Source organism: Aethalodelphis obliquidens, unplaced genomic scaffold (genome assembly GCF_003676395.1).
Source record: "Aethalodelphis obliquidens isolate GAN/ISIS:26980383/991018 unplaced genomic scaffold, ASM367639v1 scaffold8, whole genome shotgun sequence".
NCBI lineage: Eukaryota > Metazoa > Chordata > Mammalia > Artiodactyla > Delphinidae > Aethalodelphis > Aethalodelphis obliquidens.
This window is the reverse complement of record NW_020837952.1, coordinates 44,042,935-44,063,303: the sequence shown is the minus strand read 5'-3', so window position 1 is coordinate 44,063,303 and position 20,369 is coordinate 44,042,935. Positions and strand designations below refer to the sequence as shown.

General features: G+C 40.7%; 1 long non-coding RNA gene across 3 annotated transcripts in view; it reads right to left on the bottom strand.

Moving 5' to 3' along the window:
• Positions 1–9,361, bottom strand: part of LOC113620893 (uncharacterized) — a 33,208-nt gene extending 23,847 nt beyond the window's left edge. For 2 of the 3 annotated variants that reach the window (XR_003432966.1, XR_003432967.1), the window contains exons 1-2: positions 8,984–9,361; positions 2,614–3,674 (exon numbers count right to left, since the gene is read on the bottom strand). This is a non-coding gene — a long non-coding RNA (uncharacterized LOC113620893). The remainder of the gene's footprint in view (positions 1–2,613; positions 3,675–8,983) is intronic. The other variant, XR_003432968.1, reaches the window with a different exon arrangement.
• Positions 9,362–20,369: the final 11,008 nt, after the last annotated feature.

Genomic DNA, 20,369 nt, shown 5'->3' with positions numbered 1-20,369 from the left:
ATAATTCAACAAATGGTACTAAGATACGTGACTATCAATTTGGCAGAAAAATAATTATTTAGATTTTTATCTTACACATGTACCCCAGTAAGTTCCAAAAGGATTAAGTCTTTATATATAAAACTCAGACCATTTTTTTTAAAAGTAAAATTAAATTAAATTAAAATTTATCAAACTTCTGGGGGCAGTGCAACTTTCCAAGCTTGGGAGTGATTGAAGAAATCATGAGTGGGAGAGATTTTACTGCACACAATTTTGAAACTTCTTCACATAAAAAATATAACCAAGGAAAAGACAGGTCAACTGGAAAAACTACCTATACAACAAGGACATAGGCAGCAGTTAATATTTTTTACCTTTATGTAATAACATTTATGCACATTAGCAAGAAGACCACCATGATTGCTGGGGATAAAAATGAGCAAAGGACATTAATAGGAGAAATTGTTCAGCCTCAGTAGTCTAGTCAAAGAAATAAGAAGGAAAAGAACCGCAAATTAGCATTTTTCATTAAGTGAAACTTTAGGGAATAAAGGTTACTACCCAGAGTTGGGGAAGGGAGAGAAGTGATGTGGAAGGTGTGCTCTGATCCCTCTGGTGGCATAGGAAACCGAGAAAAGTTGTTTGAAAAGCAGTTGGTGATATTTATCAATAAATATAAAAACATGTTAACACTGATTAGTAATCCTAATAAAATGAATTTTATTTCTGACAAATAAAAATATTTTTAGATTAGTTGCACTAAAGTGTTTTTCTTTTGTTTGAAGCTACTAGCACATAATTAAAGTTGATGCACAAACTTTTCAGATATCAAGAAAAACTTCCCGCTGCCAGAACCACTCTTCCCTACAGCCCGACATCTTTGTTCTCCATTATGAACGCATCTGCGGAGTATCCTGAGCCTGATGTTAAGTTAGAGTAACTAGTAAATCTCGAGGTGGCTTAGAATTCTTTCTTCCCTCAGTAATGTGACCAGTCTTTCATATAACAAGTACTTATTGAGCACAATCTGTATGCACACACTGGGGAGAGGTTACATAGATAGACTCAATGCGTGCCCGCAGGAAGTTTGGAGGCTGGCAGAGGAGCGTATACGTCATTTCAGGAGCATCCAGGCAAAAATCCAAAGTAGAAAAGAAAAAAATCACTATGAAAAGTACCAAATGCTTTCCAACACTTCTGTTTTGAGCTATCTACCGTATGCACATCACACCATCTTCAGTGCAGGTTTCAAGAATGATACACAGTGCTGATCTCATATTACTTCATTAGTAAGTGAAAAAGCAACAGAAACTCAGTAGAGATAAGCATCCTGAGGTGACCATCCTCGTCAGAGGCTCAGAGGCGGTGAGCAAAAGGTGACCACACACACATGGACCACACACACTGACAGTTCCAGGAGAGAAGCAGGAGAGGTGGGAAGATGTAGAGAGATACTGAACCTCTCCTTTCTCTCTGGCATTAGCTGTGTGATATCTATTCTGACCTGAGCAGGGACGTGTTTGGTGTTTTTAACACATGAATCCACTATCCACAAGAACCAGGATCTGCAAATACACTTTCACAGGCTTGCCAGCCCTTCCAAAGTGGAAGGGATTCTCATGGTAAATTCATCTTCATTCCCCACTCAGAAGTTTGCTAAACTTCTTTCTTCAGTAAGGAGCCACATTCTGCTTTTACCCATGTATTTGTGTACGTTTTATGTATAAAAAGGTGTCTAGTATATAGTAAGCACTTAACAAAAAGGTTGTTTGGGTAAGGTTAATCCGGGCAGGCTGCACTGAAGAAGTGACTATCAAGGTGCTTTTTAAGGAAAGAAGCTCATATATAAGGCTATTTTATAAAACTGATTTTTGCCATAAGCTTAATGCTTCACCTTAGTGTTCATTTCTGATGCTATTTCTTTGAACCACTGCATACCTCGTATGCATCGACTTTATTTCTGCTCCTAGAGACTTTAAGCAGTGAATAGCGGTTAATTTGTTACCTGGTCCACTGATTTCTCTCCTAAGAGAATGGGTTTCATTTTCAGCATTTCCATCTATCAATTGCTACTCATACTTAAATGGATTCTCCTAGCTAAGTTCTGTTGATGTCTAATATATTTTATTTTTTTATATAATTTTTTTTTGGGCCGTGCCGCATGGCATGCGGGGTGATCTTAGCTCCCCGACCAGGGCTCAAACCCATGGCCCCTGCAGTGGAAGCGCGGAGTCTTAACCAGTGGACTGCCAAGGAAGTCCCTAATATATTTTCTGAGTTGTGCAATATTCCTGTGGTTATTGTAGTATTTGGTCATGACTGTTTGCTCCCATACCTCATTCTTATTTCCAAACTCCCTAGGGTGTTGCAGATTATATGGGAGGTCTCCAATAAATAGTAACCCTATTTTTTGTCCAGGCTCTGAGCAAGATGAGAACTAAAATAGTGAGTAAGGATAGAAGCCAAGATACCAGTGTGATTCAAAATAGAAGCTAGATGGGAGGGTAGAGTTTAGGGTATTAACCAAATGGGCCTGTTGACTGGATTAGGCAAATTTAAGTACCAAATTCTGGGCAGAAATGAACTAGAAAATCTTCCCAACTCCCACCCACCCACCCATCTCCCCCATACCTCTTAGAATTGCAGAGTAGAGTAGATATTCTCTCTGGGCAGGCAAACTCCTTCACAAAAGGAATAAGGGGAGAATTCTTCCTAAATTTACCTATCAGGTAAATTACTACCTCCCCGGGCTGGAGTGAGGAAAGGGAGAGAGGTCAGGAGTTAAACTGATGGAGTGTCCTTCCTGGGAAGGATACATCAGGAGATGAGAAAAAGGGTTCCCCACTAACAAGATGCATGTTGAGAGGCAATAACAAGAAATGGGAAGAGCAAGGAAATAAAAGTCAAAATATTTGGCATTAATCCTGATTTTCATATTTTCTAGCCATGAAAACTTAAATAAGACCATCTCCCTGAGCCTCAGCTTTCTCATCTGTAAAATGGAGATAATATCTGTTCTTCTTACCCTCCAAAGTTTTTACAAGATGACATAAAATAATGCAACATTAAAAACTGTTAAGCATGATGATATGGTATTAGCAGATAAAAACTTACACAAAATCCTAACCGAAAATCATAGGTCAAGAGTTTGACCTCTTTGTGGATGGTTTCTTTCTCTCAGCTCTCAAGCAGAGTATGGCTACTGTTATGTTTCTTAAAAGGCTTCTAAGTTCCTTCACCTTCCTTCTGTGCAGTTCTTACTGTCACTCTAAGGTGACAAGAAATCCCCTAGGGACCTCCTGGACACTTCTGCCTCAGGCCCCCATCCCACTCCCCGTACTGTGTGGGCCCTCTGCTTTCCCCCAGAGCCCCTGCAGATGAGAGCTCGGAACTGGTTCGTCTAATGAGGCACACGACTAGTTCCTAAGAGGCTTGTTCTACCTGGTCCCTCACGATAGCTTGATTCTCCCTAATATACGGGCAGGAAATCTGCGGCAAACTTGTTCCTCCTCCAAGGCCCTTATCTTCATGAGTAGCAGCAGCAACTTCTTGGTTGCTAAGCTGAAAACCTGATCTGGGCTTCATTGCTGGTTCCTCCAGTGTCCTATTTAACTCTATAAACATGTTTGATATATTTTTCTGCTTTATCTTTTCTTTCAATATTTGATTTTTAAGTCAAATAAATTGGTTTCCTGTCACAATAGAGAAGAGTACATGGAATTTTTAATTCCAGCCCAGATACATTAAAATGATAGCTTATATAGTCTCAAATTTAAAAATCTATAGTCACAATTTTTTAAAAAGTTATTGTGGGGCTTCCCTGGTGGCGCAATGGTTGGGAGTCCGCCTGCCGATGCAGGGGACACGGGTTCGTGCCCCGGTCCGGGAAGATCCCACATGCCGCGTAGCGGCTGGGCCCGTGAGCCATGGCCGCTGAGCCTGCGAGTCCGGAGCCTGTGCTCCACAACGGGAGAGGCCACAACAGTGCGAGGGCCGCGTACTGCAAAAAAAAAAAAAAGTCATTGTAGAACAGGAAGAGTCATCCAGAGTAATGAGCGAGGGATGAGGCCGCAAGTTTACAAACTCATGCAGTAATCCAAACCCAGGAAAGATACTAACAAACCAAACAAATAGGAAAGTTTATTAGCCAAAGAAATAGAAATATAGCAATGCCCAAAGGATCTTTACTTACGTTAAAATCTTAAAAGAGATAAAGGATGGAGGCTGTAATCAAGAGCAAAGAATTATGAAAAACTACCAATAAAATAGCAGAGTAAAAGAGCAGAGAGAGTCCAAATTACATCAGTAATCACAATAAATGTAGCTAGATTAAATTCACATCATAGACTTCTAGACTGAATGAAACGAGCAGAATATTTGCATGTGACACACCAAAGTGGAATCATTCCATTTCTTTGGAGCTGAGTGTGTATATATGCGTGTGTATATTATATGTGTGTTTTGCAAGGGAGAGGGGGTAGGTTAATTCAGTCTATACGCTCTTTGCAGAAGATTCTGATAGCACATAAAAGTTTTTGTTGGTCCCAGTAGCACAATTTTAACTTTTGCCTACATTCTTTTACAAGGCGTAATTCAATTAATTGAAATTTGTTTCATTGAAAGTTCATCTGAAATGTGCAAAATACTAATATAAAGCAGACCCTAGTGGATATTCAGAAGGGTGGTGTCTATAAGAATGATTAATAGACACTCCAAAATATCAGCTGGTTTATTCACTGCATGAGAAATAGGTCAACATTACCATTTTATTCTAAATACAGCCATTAAAATCTTAAGAGAGAAAATTTCACATATCACTGATTATTCATTTGACAATTTTAGCTAGAAGCTCTTCATTCTTTCCTGGGGCCTCTATAAATCAATTGTAACAAACTGTGCAATTATCATTCTTGCAACTGACTGCTTGGGGCAGATTTAAATTCCATTTTGCAAGCGAGCCAAAAACTCTCCTTTGCTTCCTAAGCTCAAAAGCCAGAAAGCAGCTGAAAGATGGTCACTGCTTTGTTCTTGAAGGGGGCTAATTACAGAGTTGTCTGTCTGCCTAGAATGGGCTCTTGCAGCCAGTGTGTAAATAGGGACAATTAGAGCTCTTTTTTCAAGCAGACATTATTTCTAAATAAAGAAACAGAACTTCAGATTTTAATTACTCTCATAGGAATTGTAACATTGAACAGAACCTGACCATTTTTTTCCCCTGACAATTCAGTTCAATGAACATGACAATTCTGTCACAAGAATGTTCTAATTTTAACATTTCTACAGATGGTTTGGTAGGAACGTGAAGTTTAGTCCTCCCTTCTTTCCTCACTAGATTTATTTTAATCCTACATCACAGTCAGTTTAAAATAATTTGCATAGTATTGAAATATGTATGTGTTTTGTTCCTACACCTTCTTAGAATCATTATTTTTACATTTAAAAATATTCAAGTAATCCATCATTTATTAAACTCTACACAGATTTTCCAAGCATTGCCCTTAATGCTTAGCAAGCATTTTCTTGCTTAGTCCTCCTACCTACGTTAGGAGGATTATTCTCAATTCATAGTTGAGGAAATTGAGGTGTGGTTACTTGACCCAGGTCACATAGCTAGTGAGTGGTAGAGCTGTGATTTACAACTAGCTGACTTCCAGAGCCCTTTCCTGCCGGCAGAATTTAGAAAGCAGTACCAAACCGTACCTCCTCCCATTAGGGAACTTGGTGAGGGAGACACGAGACATTATCAGGGGGCTTAGGAACCATGGTAGGAATTTTGGCTGTGTGTGTGTGTGTGTGTGTGTGTGTGTGTGTGTGTGTGTGTGTGTGTGTGTGTGTGTGTGTGTGTGTGTGTGTGTGTGTGTGTGTGTTTTTCTAGGGGAGGGAGCCCTGCAGTCTTGGAGTTTGGAAGGTTATCAAGACTGGGAAAGGATAGTGGTGAGAGTGGTCTTGGCAGATTTTAGGTTATGGTCCAAGATCAAATGACTGAACTTGCTCCTAGATCTGCTAGGCTTGTGGAAAGATGCCTGCTTTGAGATGCTCCTTCTTTTTCTCATTTGTTTTTATTCTGTAACCGTGTTCTGAACCTCATCCCATTGCTTTACCTCACTGACTTGCCCCTCCTCTCTGTTCTGAGAGGATTTATTTATCCACACGACACAAGTCAGTGGCTCATTATGTATTGTTTTAGACTCTGTTTATTTTTTTTTCAGAGTCATACACCTCTGCTCAGATGGAATCACCCGATCCCTCTCAATGACTCATTTGGTGGGAACAGCAAAAACAGGTGCTAGAATGTTCTCTAACCCACAAAACCCCTCTGTGGGAAATAAAAATTATATCATTTTGTTATTGTTCATTAAAAAATAATCAGTGTTTCTCTGTTTCTTTTCTACATCCAGACCTAGAATTCTGTGTAGTATATAAGCTTGAGATTTAAACATTAACTGGGATACAAGGTGGAGTAGGCAAGTGCTAAAAAAAAAAAGAGGCAAGGGAGTCATTTCACAATTTGTGATCTCAGTGTCTCTCCCTCTCTCTTTCGCTTTTTCTTGGAAGGACAGTGTCACAGGTCAAGTTCTCCTGGAAAAAAGACTCTGAGATGGAGATCTGCATGCATCCTGTCTACCGGGGAGTACTCTCAGGTCAACATCTGGAAGGGAAGGGAAGGAGGCGAGACTGGGCAGAAGAAGGTGGGCTGTGATGCCATCACAACAGACACTTCAGCTGACCCTGCAGGGAGCTCTGAAGCCTGGGTGGCCCTTCAGAAGGGTCCCGAATTGAGGAACGAGGAATGAGCCTTTACACCCATGTATCAAGCAGTCATTGACTGCAGGCTACCCCCAGAAATGAAGTGTATCCATTCAAACAAAGCCAGTTAGGAATGGGGGAAGTTCAAAACTCAGGTGAGAGTAAGATGATGAACCTGCCAGCACTCCAGGCAGCTGAAGGAGTGAGTGCTTCAGTCCTGAAAGCTGGGGGTGCATCCACTATAGGAGGTTTGCGGGGGGGGTTGTTTCTTAATTACGAAATATTTAAGATGTACAAATGGAGAATAATATAACAAATACCCGCATACCCATAATCCAGTTTATGAAACAGAACATTACAAATTCAGCTGAATTATACTCAGCGTAGCTTTACGCAATCCCATTTCCTTCCCTTCCTGAAGAAGTCACCCCCACTCTAAGCCGGATGTTTCTCTTCTTCAGGTGAGGCAACCAATGGTCTTGGTGCGCCTGAAAAATGGAGGGTTTCCAGGATATGGAACTTTCAGTGGTAAAACAAATTTCTAGGCAAACTGTGATGGTTGGTCACCTTAACAGGCATATTTTATACTTTTACTACGTTTATATCAATTCACACATAATATATTGTATTATATTCTATGTTTAAACTTTATGTAAAGAGGATCCTTATGCATTATTATTCTACACCTTGCTTTTTTAAAAAATTCAATATAACATTTGTGAGATTGAGTCAGGTGGATAGTTATAGCTCAAGCTCATTCATGTCACAGCTGCAAAAGATTCCACCACCGGGATACAACCACAATTTATTTATCCATTCTGCTGCTGGTGAGACATTTTGGTTGTTTCTAGCTGTTTGTTTCAAACTGTGTTACCATTTAGCACTATCGTTTCTGTCTCCAAGCACATGTCTGAGAACTTTGCTGTGTAGGAGTAGAATTACTGGACTGTCTTGTACACCCACCTTCACTTTTACTAGATAACTGGAAAACTGCCCACCAACATGATTGGACTAATTTTCCTCCCCATTAGCTGTGTTTGAGGGTGGCTATTTCTCCACATCTTTACCAAAGTTTGGTATTATCAGACTTTGAAAATAAGTCTTTGAAAATAAAACTTTGAAATCTAAGGGACATGAAATTCTGTGGGGTTTTTTAACAAAAATTGTTTGTGCTGTTCCCTACTGATGTTTATGTCTGCTGAAATGTAAATATTCATCAGATTCTGATCTGTAGGATAATGACTTTGTTCTCACTGTGGACTCCAGGTGTAATTTTTTTTTTTTTTTTTGCGCTACGCGGGCCTCTCACTGTTGTGGCCTCTCCCGTTGGGGAGCACAGGCTCCGGACGCGCAGGCTCAGCGGCCATGGCTCACGGGCCCAGCCGCTCCGCGGCATATGGGATCCTCCCAGACCGGGGCACGAAACCGCGTCCCCTGCATCGGCAGGCGGACTCTCAACGACTGCGCCACCAGGGAAGCCCGTAATTACTTTTTGAATACACAGAAACCATCACAATGCTTGTCACAGAGCAATCACTCAGTATATGCTGGTTGACTTAATGATCAGATCCATCAAATGTTCTATTTCCTGAGAATGTTTTCTTTCTTAAATATTTATGGAGGACCGAATCATCATTCATTCATTCAGCAAATGTTTATCAAATACCTACCATGTTCCAGGCACTGTTCCCAAGCGTGGGAATGTAGCAGTGAAATAAACAAAATCCCTGCCCTTGTGAGGCTCATATTCTAGTCTTACGTACTTAGCTCCAAACTGCAGTAGATGAAGATACAGCGGATCAGTGAGGCATGAAGTGGTCAGAGAAGGCCATATGACGGAGATGAAGCTAGGCTAGCCTTGGAGGATGGTGTGCTTAAGGTATCCAGAAGGAAGATACGGGGACAGCGAGATGGAAGAGAAAGGAATGTCTTTGCAGCAATGGAAAGAGGAGCGTTCTGGTGAGCAGAAGGATTTAAAGTTGGAACCAGAGAGTAGACCCAACAAAGGGCCTTGGAAGGAAGCTCAGAAATTCGTATTTGTGGAGTGAGAAATCCTGACTGAATGTTTTGTAACAAGGAAGCAACATGACAAAAGATCTGTTCCAGGAAGGTAGGTCTGGTTGTCACCTGCAGAATGCGTTTACTGTGAAAAGTCTGGAGTCTGGGGGTCAAACAGAGGCTGCTGCAAAAAGCCAGAAGCCTGGGAGTCTCCTAGACTCCCCCCCCCCATACCCTGTCACCTCCACACACACACCTGCATCCAGGGAGTGGCCAAGTTGCACTGATCCAGTCTCTCTAGTAGCTCCTGGAGTCACAATGTTGGTAGATGGTTTTCCTAAAAGGCAAACCTGATCATGTCACTTCTCTGTTTCACAACCATCAACCGCCTCCATACGCCTCACAATAAAATCCGAGTTCCACGACATGGTTCACAAGGCCTCACATGGCCTAGCTTTGCCCCCCTGTCCCCACGCCCTCAGAGCTCTGCATTCCAAACCGTGCATGATGTTTCATATTCCCATGCCTCAGCATCCTGCCATCGCTCTACTCAAAACATGTTTCCCGGGCTTCCCTGGTGGCACAGTGGTTGAGAGTCCGCCTGCCGATGCAGGGGACACGGGCTCATGCCCCGGTCCGGGAGGATCCCACATGCTGCGGAGCAGCTGCGCCCGTGAGCCATGGCCGCTGAGCCTGCGCGTCCGGAGCCTGCGCTCCGCAATGGGAGAGGCCACGACAGTGAGAGGCCCGCGCACCACAAATTAATTAATTAATTTAAAAAAACATGTTTCCCCAAATGTCTGAAATCTCTTGTTTTTCTTTCAAGGTCCAGCTACTGCATTAGCTTCTTAGAGAAGCCTTCCCATGACACGTGGAGAGCTTACCACTATTCCCAGTGAACACCTCCATATACTCATGACATTGTGTCTGCAGGTTGGCTTACCAGTTTGTCTTCCTGCTAAAGAGTGAGTTTTTGGACAGCACGATCTCTGTCAAACCGTGGGCGTAAACAGTACTTCTATTAGGGTCGACTCATATCTATTTTATTCACCATTACCCAAAGCCGAGCACATATGTGCCAGTAATAAATCTTTGTTGAAATCATGGAAGATAGAAAGTACTTAATAAATGTTGAATGAATGCATGAGTGAACGGGTTGCAAGTGTAAGGTCATGGCAGGGAAGCTGAACTAAACTTTACAACCACCTAGGGATTCATATTTTTTGACTCACTGCCTATTGATTAAAATTTGTAAAGCTAGCCACCTTCAGGAACCCAGTTTATATAATATTTAGTGTCCCCTTTGTGACATGCCTAATGTTGTATGGCTCACAGCCAGACCTTTAGTTGGCGTATCTGTGCCGTTGAAGATGATGATGATATATGTATTATTAAATAACAAGTATCCTCAGTTTGTGATTAAACAAATGGCAGTATCAAGGGGCTTAATCACTAACTCAGTCTCATCCCATAACTAAAGATTCCACACACCACAATGAAGATCTCGCACGCGGCAATGAAGATCCCATGTGCCGCAACTAAGACCCAGCGCAGCCAAATAAATAAATTTAAAAAAAAGATGTAAAATCTCCCAGTTTACTGCCCTCACCCAGAGGCATTTTCCTTCTTAGGTGACATTTCTTTTTTTGTGCACATTCCATTCATTTGCAAGTGAGGTCAAGCCATTTAACTTCAAATAAAGCCAGCCAGAGCATATGACCTTGAGATTTAAAAACCACAAAATGAGAACAAAGTGAACAATCATTTTGTGTATTTTCTGGATACCACAGATCTCTTTTCAGATCAAACGTCATTACATGGGGTGTTCTCCTGCAACTTCAAAAGGAAAGGAAAACATAAGAAGAGCCCAGCAAATTATTCATGTTGACGTGCTCTAAAGCCTCGACTCAGTGCCCAGCTCATAGTAGGTCCTCACTTGACTGAATGAATGTTCATTCCTATTTGTTGTTATTAAGCTCTCGTATATGGCTACTTTTAACAATCATTTTATCTGTAAGATTCATTATGTTGTGTAGCAGCAGTTATTGCTGTTGTACTACTCAATTTTAAGAATATACCACAATTAATCCACTTGTTAAAAAGCTCTCTCTCCTCCATTGGATTTCTTTTGCACTTTTGTCAAAAATTAATTGGGTGTATTTGTGTGGATCTATTTCTAAATTCTCTGCATTTGATCTACCATTATCACACTTTTTTTAAATTCATATTTTCCACAAATATTTATTGAGCATCCGTTAGGTGCTAAGTACTTTGTTAGGTACTGCAAAGAGAGTGGAGACTCGTTTCCTTGTTCTTTTTTGTTTGTTTTTTGCTTTGTTTTTTTAGCTTCCATATATGAGAGAGCAGATGGTACTTGCCTGTCTGATTAATTTCACTTAGCATAATGCCCTCAAGATCCACCCATGTTGTTGCAAATGGCAACATTTCCATCTATTTTATGGCTGAGTAATATTCCATAATTATAAATCATATGTTTACCTGGCATTTCTTTATCCATTCGTCCCTTGAGGGGCACCTAGGTTGCTTCCATACATGGGCTATTATAAATAATGCTGCTATGAAAGTTGCGGTGCATATATCTTTTCAAGTTAGCACTTTCATTTTTTTCAGTTATACAGCCAGAAATAGAATTGTTGGATCATATGGTAACTCTATTTTTAGTTTTTTGAGGAACCTCCATTACTGTTTTCCATAGTGGCTACACCAATTTACATTCCTACCAACCATGTACAAGGGTTCCCTTTTCTCCACATCATGGCCAACACTTATTTCTTGTCTTTTGGATAATAGCCATTCTAACAGGTGTGAGGTGATATCTCATCTTGATCTTGATTTGCATTTCCCTGATGATTAGTGATGTTGAGCATCTTTTCCTGTGTCTGTTGGCCATCCACATGTCTGCTTTCGAGAAACATCTATTCAGGTCTTCTGCCCATTTTTTAATTGGATTGTTTTTTTGCTATTGAGTTGTATGAGCGCTTCATATATTTTGCCTGTTAACCCCTTATCAAATACATGATTTGCAAATATTTTCTCCCATTCGATAGGTTGCCTTTTCATTTCGTGAATGGTTTCCTTTGCTGTGCAGTTTTTCCTTTGATGTAGTCCCACTTATTTTTGTTTTTGTTGCTTTTGATTTCCTAATTTCTATTACCAGTATCAAAGATGGCAACTATACAAAAATTAGGAAAAAAGCAACTCTTTATTATGTTTGTAATTTTTTTTTTTTTTTTTTTTTTTTTTTGGTTCGGGGGCCTCTCCCCCTTTTGGCCTCTCACCGTTGTGGCCTCTCCGTTGCGGAGCACAGGCTCCGGACGTGCAGGCTCAGCGGCCATGGCTCACGGGCCCAGCTGCTCCGCGGCATGTGGGATCTTCCTGGACCGGGGCACGAACCCGTGTCCCCTGCATCAGCAGGCGGACTCTCAACCACTGTGCCACCAGGGAAGCCCTATGCTTGTAATTTTTATTCTTGAGAATTATTTCACTTTGTATCTTGATTTTGTTTGAAGAGAGTCCAAGCATTTCCTTCCTCTCTCTGACATCATTATAGTTATAAATAAATTACCTTAACCCTCTCCTTTGATAACTTTCCTTTTGCTTCCTGAACCCAGGCCAAATTCTTGAGCCAGGCCTTTAGATTTTACATAGTATGGATCCCATTCCCTGCTGTTCCTCTGCAAGCGCCTTACACTGTAGCTCAAAGGAACCCTCTGCTATTTCCATACATGTTCCAGACTTCGCTACCTTTGCTCACACAGATGCCTCTGGCTGGAATACTCTTTTGTGCTGGCTGCAGCAGGAGTGGCAGGATTCAGAACTTCAGCTATGGCTCAAGACAGGCTCCACCACTTACCGTTGTGTGACTTTGAGTGAGGTACTTGTGCTGGTGACTCACCTGTTTGCTCTCAGACCCACCTCTTCCCTTTCCCCTTCAGGCTGTGTTTCCTAGACTCCAGCATCAGCCAATGGAAGGCAGCAGTGGGCCACTAGAGGACAGGAGAAGGGGGACGCCAGAGTGTCCCTCCTCTTCTAGTGCAGTGGGCAGCATCTCTGGCAGCAGCTCCCTCTCCTCCTTGGCTGTAGCTCCCGCCAGACTGGCCTGCTGTGGTTTCAGCTTCCTGAGGTGGAAAGAGAGGGAAGGAGTCCCGAGGATCTCTGCTGAGCCCCGCACCCTGCTATTCCTGAAGCAGTAAGACACACCCGCTGTAATTCTCATGTATGCGAGCCAAGATATTCTCTTTTAAAACTTAAGCCATTTTGGCTTGAGTTTTTCTACCATTAGCAACAAATAATATTTACTAATTTAATCCCTCAATTAATTTACCTTCTCACTCATAGAGTAAGTGAAGAAAACTATTCTTAAATCACTATAAAGCAGGGTAGAAAATGCCATTTGCTGTAGGAGACAGAAGAGAGAGGGTGACTCCCATTGGGGCCTGTGGGGGGAACAGAGCCAAGGCATTTGGCCTTTATGCAGGTTGGAATGGAAGGCCAGGAAGGTTTTTGAGCAGTGGTGTGTCAGGATTCAAGTTGAGCTGTAGGCAGATTACTGTGGGCTCAGTGTGGACCTGCAGGGCAACTGCACAACTCCAGAGGGAGCCATTGACCTAGAATACACCATGAATGATGCTCCTAGAGCTGTACAATGTGCAGCCTTGAGCCATGCAGAGAGGCTGAAAGCGTGGTCAAAGAGCTATTGGGAGGCTATTGTCTTCCAGGAGAGAGGTGAGAAGGCCGTGAACTTGGGAAGTACCACAGGGAGGGGGATGGATTTGAGACACATTCTAAAATTATTTGCAAGTTTCAATATGAGGAGAGGAAGGGATGTCAACAGAAATAGGGGAGTTGGGAGGAAGAGTAGATTTGGTGGAGATGGAAATTTTCTTTTTAGGTAAGAGATTTTGAGTTAGTAATGGGAGAAGGCTGATGGCTACTGACAGTGGAAATGGGACTCAGGGAAACTGGGTTGAAAATAAAGATCTGGAAATCATTCACATAGAACTGGAAGGAAGGGTGGGAGGGAGGGAGGGAGGGGGGAGGGAGGAAGGGAAGAAGAAAGGAAGAAAGGAGGAAAGAGAAAGAAAGAAAAAGAAAGGGAGGGAGGGAGGGAGGGAGGGAGGAAGGAAGGAAGAAAGAAAAAGGAAGGAAGGAAAGAAGGAAGGAAGGAAGAGAAGGAGGGAAATATTTTTTTGTTAGAAGAGGGCCAAGGAATAAATGGTCCTTAGGGAGTAGCTACATGAAAAGGGCAGAGATGGAACACAAGTCAGAACACAGGAGTGAGGGATCAGAGAATCATGAGAAAAATCAGAATCGCGTCACGAGGACCAAGGGAGGAATTTCAGAAAGGAGGGGCTGGCCATTCCCATGCCCCTCCTCCCTGCCACAGTAATCCCTTTAGTGTTTGTCAAGATGGAGCTTCCATCAACCTGGGTCCCCAAGCAACTAAGATGAGCAGAGCCCTAGATGTCCCTGATGGACATCTAGCATGACTGAGGAGTAAAACCTTTGTTGCTATAAGCCATGAAGAGTGTTTTCTTTTTTGCAGCAAAGCCTAGCCCATCCTGACCAACATGTGGCGGCAACTTGGGGATGTGGGAGAAAAAGAAGAGAGAAAGTGTGATTAGAGACTTGAGCATGTTTGTAGGATTAAGGGGGAAAGGCTGGGGAAAAGAGAAATTGGATGTAAGAGAAGGTATAGCTGGTTAGCCTCAGCTCTGGAGGAGGCCAAGGGCTGTGTTACTGCTGTGTACACCAGCATACCACAGATCAGATACACTGCCAACACACCTAACTAGGAGACACTTGTGACACGCAATTTGTGGCCAGCACACTTCTCTGCCCAGTGAATCACTTCTGGAGAAAGCTAAAGAGCTGATGATCAAGTATTTGCTGAGATGATTAAGTGTCAGGCCTTCTAATTTAACACACAGAAGAATGGAAGAAACATCTCCTCAGTGCCTCAGTTTTCTCATCTATAAAATGGGGATAGTAATAGAGTCTACCTCACAGAGTTGTAAAAATTAAATAAGTTACTACACATAAAGCATTTAGAACAGCATACGGCACAAAGTGAGTTCTATTTAAGTATGATTTCAGAACCCCTTCAGGTTTTAGGATAAGCTCTAAATATGGTGGTGAAATCTACTAATAGTTTTTGTTTTTTTTTTCCTGCAATCACTTAAACAACAAAGAATTGTAAGGAACAGCAAAGTTCTGGTTTCCAAGGAGGCAAACAGGCATTGATGAATATATTTAACATCTCTACCAGCTTCAAAACTAGTGTTAGTAAATAAAAATCAATCTTAATTTATCTGATGCAGCTGTGCCATTTCATCTAATAGGAATTTCTTAGGGAAAAAACAATCAGACTCAGCACAGGTAAAAGCCCTTGAATACTTTCAAGGAGTCATTGAAAATCATCCTGGGACAGAATTTCAGGGTTAGAAATGATTCTGGCTGATAAAATACATTCTGGGCATCCCAGACGGTGTCTATAAAATACCAAAACCATGAACAGAAAAAGTCAAAAGATCCATGGTTTTATAACATGATTCCCAAGCACTGGTTTCACTGATGGTTTTAAAAAATTGATAAATCAATTGATTGTTTTGACACTGTAGTGTAAGGGTTGGAGAGGCTTCTTTAGAAATTGGGAAGCGAGGGTCTAGAACATTCTCTCTCCCACTCAGAAAAAGGCTTTGAAATATCCCAGAGTGGGCCAATTCAGGGAAAGCTGGTGAGTCTCCAAGATCCAGGGATAAAACAAACATTGCTGAACATTAATTATACCTGTCCTCAGTAACATCCATGTACTTGAGCATTTCCAGCCATCAAAAGTGCAGATTTGGATTTTGGAGGTCATATTGGCCTCAATAACCTTGAAAGAAAAGGTCAGTGCTGGAAATTGATGGCTCCTTGATGCAAAGAGACCTCCCTAGGTAGCTCAGGCCAAATTCAACCCAACTCTGGGCTTCTTTACCAAGAGAACTGGACAAATCAGTCATGCCTAGCCTTTTAAGGAAAACTGGCTGCAGCTTCTGCTAAGACAAGTGAACCAAGCTATTCCTTACATCAAGGTAGCCATGCTCTAGACCATGTGATCTATCTGTTCACCATGCTGGTTCATCAAGGGGGATGGGTATATGGAGGGCAGCCAACTCATTGGTTGACTAGTGACCTGTGCAGTGGCCTGGAGCAAAAAACTGCCCAAAATAGAACAATGGTAATTAACTAAACCAATCAAATTCTCTCTTGAGACTTTGAACGGGTAAATGGTATCAGGTAGCTTTTGTTTGTTTGGTTGGTTGGTTGGCTGGGTTTTTTCAAAGATGCAAGAAAATCCACAAAGAGGATCAGAAGGTTGGAGGCTGGCTAGAGTATGTTCCTGGCAGAGAACCACAGTGAAGGGGGGGAACTCGGGCTGCAGAGGGGAGATGAGATTACCTGTCTCTAGAGCTCCCCATTCTCAACGACTCCAGTTCCAATTTCTGTGAGGCTCACTGAACAGATATTTCTGGGTTGCTGCTGGATTCCTCTCGTCCTTTAGGTTCTGTGTATCCATAAAACAACACAGTACTAAAGAGAACTGAAATAAATCTATTTCTTGCAACCAAAAGAGCTGACCTAACACACCAGGTCTTCCCAAGACACCTATGGGTCCCTTGGGGCTACAGGCCAGCCAGGAAGATGCTGCAAAGGCCCAGAAGGTGCTGTTCTGTGAGTCACAGCAATGCATTTTACAGGACAATTTTCCTGTCACCTGCTGAGGCAGTAGGAGGAGGCACTGAGATGTCAAATCACAGGGAGCATCTGCTCGAAGCTGTGTTCCTCCAACATAACTGAGGTGGCTGGAGGGAGACCAGCCTTCCCAGAGGCAGCTGGTTTGAGATCCCACCTCGGTCTGTGGCACACTTGTTAAGGCCAAGGTGGAGTTTGTGGATGGGTCAGGGTGGGAATCAATCCCCACGGTCACAGGAAACATTCTAGAGTTAGAAGAGCATCCTTGTATTAGAGATGTGTGCTTCTTGACGGCTTATCCAGAGAAAGCTCAGATTTCTTTGTTTCCCATCCCTTGTTTAGGACTTGATTCTTTCTGCTCTATTTTCTGAGAAACAGTTGGTGGTGAATGACTCTTGTTCTTAAGGCTCAGATACAAATACAAGTTTTTCACTTTTTTCTATGGGCTCCTGATCCGAAGCAATATGAGAAAAGACAGACGGTTTTCACCAAGGTATCTTATCCCAGAAAGAACTGAGTGGGCTACAGTCAAAAAGAACATCATACTTTTTTTTTCACCACTTGAATGAAGACTGTCCTCTCCTGGAGAGCACTGACCGCTCTTACTACTGCATCCCTAGCATCTAGCTTAGTGTCTGCCACAGACACTCAGAAAAAATGTTTGCTAAATGAGCAAATGAGTGAGTTGGTGTTTCGGTGCCTTGTGGCTGAGTAGATTGCTTTGGAATAATCATCAATACAGGTAATACAAGGAATCTGCTGGGCTAGACCCCATGCATTTAGGACCCACCGAAGGGGCCAGCGCTCGGGGTAACTCACACAGCTCCCTGGGACCACTGCCTTGACTTCCGTCTGCTGCTCACAGGTTGGTGTGACTTCAGTAGTCAACACGCTCTGCTCTATCAACAGACTCCCTGGGCTGAGTTTGAATAAGGCAGTAGCAGGACCCTTGCTAATCTAAGTCTATACATGATGCTCTGAGTATCTTCTCAAACCCCAAAAATAAATATTTTAAAACAAAAACCTGGATAGTAAGATAGTAACATTTTTCTTCTGTAAAAGTGCAGCATTTTCTGTTATTTAATGTAATGGAAGAAATCCATAACTTCAAGGCCTCTCTTATTAGTGCCCTCTTCCCCTCTCCTGTCCATTCCCCTCCAGAAATAAGCAGGTCATATCTGTAGGCTTCTTCAAACTCTACCACAACATTTCCTCAGGAATTTTTTTTCCTCAGGAAAAAAATCCTTTCACACACCATGCAATAAGTATTGTGCCTGGCAGAACACAGACAATTCAGAAATATTATATATTGTTTTATCATTGCCATCTCTCAAAACAAATCACTTCATCACCATACATACATCTTTTAAGATAAATCCCAAGTGTTTGCCGAGCATTTTTTAAATTAGTCAATTATCCTCACCAGTGGCTGTGACTAATCAAAAGTACTGTCATCATATTCAGATATGCAAACTGGCTATAGCCACAGCCAACTTCAAGAATATATCACTATACCTCATGAACTGATACAAACGTCTTGCTCAACCCAGAAAGGATTCCTGTGATATTTCTACACAATGTGAGAATTCAGGAATTTAGTTTTAAGTGACTACTGAAATAAACTTTGTTACGTAATCTACATGAAGATAAATAAACCAAAAGGTTTTAAAAAAAAAAGGGAAAGGAAAAAAGAATCAACACCTACATCATTTTTTAATGTCTGTATCGTGTTCTATTTTATGGTCATAACAATATTAATGATGTGTTATGACTAACATCCTTATAGCTAAATCTTTGCATGTATTATTTTTTCAAGATCGAGTCATATTGTGTTTTTCTACAGGAACAAAACAGTATATTTATAGGAAAATAGCTAATTGAATAAAATATGTGTCTTTATATTTTCAGATTTACTGGCAAGTGTTTCATTAATAGTTTCCTAATATTCCCCAAAATTTCATAAAATGAACTTGTTTAAAATTTTTACATTCACAAATGATTAGGAAAATATAATAAGAATTTTGATTTTGTCTAAGTGGTGTTTTTGTTTTCATTTGGAAACATCACAGAAAATACATATTTAATTAACTGCTTTTTATAATTGCTCTGATCATGAATATAGGATAAAATGAATATTTCAGGAATATTCTCACAGTATCAAAGTGTGAAATTAAAACAGAATTGCAGGAATTGGAAATTCCTACTGTCAGTAGCCTTCTGTGAACACAATACTTACGTGATCTATAGAATTCTGCTTTCATAACTTATAAATTATTTCTGTCATCAGAGATTATTAAATATGAGTCTAGCCTTACTGAGACAAACTTCTAGCAGATACAACAACTTGCGGAACAAATACCGTTATTAATGGCAAAACCTTGATAATCTCCTAGGAGCAGTGAAATAAATTCCACAGGTATCAGAAGGGCATTTTAAATAGCAATAAAATTAAAACGATCCTCAAATTATGAATGCTTCATATATGTAACTTCTGACATGAACCAAGTGATCAGAATGTATTCACAACACACAAAAATGTAAACTGAGGACTTGGTATATATGTTTAAACTTTAATACTTGAGAAAATATAAGTTAAAATCTGATACAAACACTGCTGGCACAAGAAAATATACACAAATTTGGATTCAAATGGAGTCAGTATGTAAACCTGGATATGACTGTATCATGACAACTTGTAACAAAGCCTTTTAAAGAAGTAACAGATTTTTGTATCAGATATATATTGCAGAAGGAACAGTAATTTCTTTTCTCAAAAAATTTCCCTTATCCATTAAGAATTGTTAACTCAGTGTGGAGAGGAAAGTTAGAGATCATCTAATTTATCAAAGCATTTTAAAGATATAAGCCTTAAACACCTAGTGTAAGCTCAAACAATGCAAAAATAATCAGCATTTCATTTTCCTCTGAAGATTTATTTGATATGTTAGTCACGTTAAATTATAGAAACGAAAAATTTAAATATTTCATTCTTTTTTAAAGTACACATTATTTCTTCTTCCAGGTACATCAGCAATTTAAGCTTAATATTCATTTTACTAAATATTAAACAAAAAGAAACTTTTAAAATCTTGCACTATTATTAAGAAGAAATGATTTCTTTCTAACTTCAACAATGTACTTTTAAAATTGTGAAAACAATTAGAAACACTAGGTCTTTAAGGGCATTTCAAAATATATTTGAAGAAAGTATCTTTCAGCCACTGCTTACTTTAAAAAAGAAATTTATTTTGGAAGAGTAAGCTATATATAAATAAAAATTCATCCAATGTGAATATAACTGGAGAAATTCCCTGATCATGAATACTGGATAAAATGTGTATTTCAAGAATATTCTCACTGTACCAAGTGTGAAATTATAACAGAACTATAGGAGCTGGAACTTCCTACCATCAGTAGCCTGATGAAGATAGGGCTATTTATGAATTAACTTACAATTTTTCAAAAAAATAAAACCAGTTCTTGGAACTGCCAGATGATACTTTTATTCCAGAAGTTACTGATACAGAATTGTTTGGTCTTACAAAGGAATAAACTCCTTCTTAAAGGTAAAATTCTTCCTCTTTGAAAGATGCATTAAATATTTCTCATCACTAAAAATGTAAAGCTTCTGGTACTTCTTGGTTTTTGTTTTTTTTTAATGAATTTTACTTGGTTTTGCTTTCTTTTTTTTTAAATTAATTAATTAATTAAATTTTGGCTGTGTTGGGTCTTCGTTTCTGTGCGTGGGCTTTCTCTAGTTGTGGCAAGCAGGGGCCACTCCTCATTGTGGTGCGCGGGCCTCTCACTGTCGCGGCTTCTCCTGTTGCGGAGCACAAGCTCCAGACACACAGGCTCAGTAGTTGTGGCTCATGGGCTTAGTTGCT